Below are 1,445 nucleotides of genomic sequence, written 5' to 3' on the forward strand. Positions count from 1 at the left end.
TTTTTAGTAGCAATGGGGTTTCATCATATTGGCCAGGCTGGTCCCAAACTCCTAATCTCTAATGATCCACCTGCTTCAGCCTCCCAAAGTGCTGAGATTACAGGCATAAGCCACTGCACCTGGCCTCACTCAACAAACATCCAGGGCCCACTGTGTACCAGCCAGGCTGTCTATGCTAGGGGATGGGGGTATATCAATAAGACAAACATGGTCCTCACGTTGCTTACAGGAGAGGAGGGATGACAGACAATGAAAGGGACAGTATGGGGTGATGAATAAGGCAGCCAGGTTGATACCCCAGCCCTACCACTTGGGTGACCCCAGACAAGCTCATTTTTGTTGTTGTTGTTGTTTTGTTTTGTTTTGTTTTGAGACAGGGTCTCACTCTTTCACCTAGGCTAGAGTGTGGTGGTGTGATCACAGTTTACTGCAGCCTTGACCTCCCAGGCTCAAGCAATCCTCCCACCTCAGCCTCCCAAGTAGAGCTGGGACTACAGGTGCATGCCACAATGCCTAGCTAATTTCTTAATTTTTTGTAGAGATGGGGTCTCCCTATTTTGTCCAGGCTGGTCTCGAACTCCGAGGCTCAAGCGACCCTCCCACCTTGGCCTTCCAAAGTGCATTCTCCCCACCTACACACCCCTTTGTGACCCAATGGAGTCAGGTGTCTCCGGGTTTGAACGGCTAGGCAAATAATTTATCGAGTGTTGTGAACATTCAGCCATAAACGTAGCGACCTAACCCGGACGCCCAATTCATCCTATGTTCTCAGTAAATACCAGTTTCACGTCTTTCCTCTCTAAACACAATCTTTTCTCCTTCTCCTCACTAGCAGGCTGGGAGGGCCAAAAGGAGGAGATTAGGGTTGGGGAGAAACTGACTCTTAGGCAGCAGGGGAGAAAGTGTGTTTTTTATTTATAGTGCCATTTGCAAAAGGGGCAAACTGTCTGTCACCACCCCCTCCACCAACTTTACGGGCGGAGGAGGGGGAGTCACTCCTCCCGTTACCCCCCGCAACCCTCAGTAACCTATAACCTGGGGAAAGGGTCCCGAGAGCCGGACCGGGACGCTGCGCCGCTGGGTTTAGGACCCGAGAGCGGAATGGGCAGGAGGTGGAGGTGCACTTCTGCAAATCTCAGGAACCGGAGCCCTGGAGGCGGCGGATGAGAAAGTCCACAGCCCTGGCAATTTGGGGTGTGTGGGCAGGGATTTAGCGTTATGTCCACAGCCGCTCTAGTGAGGGTGCCCCCACCCACGCTCCTCGGAAGGGCAGCGCTCCATCGCCACCCTGCTACCCTTTCCCCAAGCGCCCAATCCCACCTTGGCTGGCGCTCCGGTAGCCTCCGGGGGAGGAGGGAGGCGTGGCCTCGGGCGGCCCGCCCCTTTGATGTGCGCCGGCGCCTCTGTGATTGGACAGTCGCTTGTGACGTGTGGGGACTGCGGTG

Source organism: Mandrillus leucophaeus, unplaced genomic scaffold (assembly GCF_000951045.1).
Source record: "Mandrillus leucophaeus isolate KB7577 unplaced genomic scaffold, Mleu.le_1.0 Scaffold59, whole genome shotgun sequence".
In the NCBI taxonomy this organism is placed as follows: Eukaryota; Metazoa; Chordata; class Mammalia; order Primates; family Cercopithecidae; genus Mandrillus; species Mandrillus leucophaeus.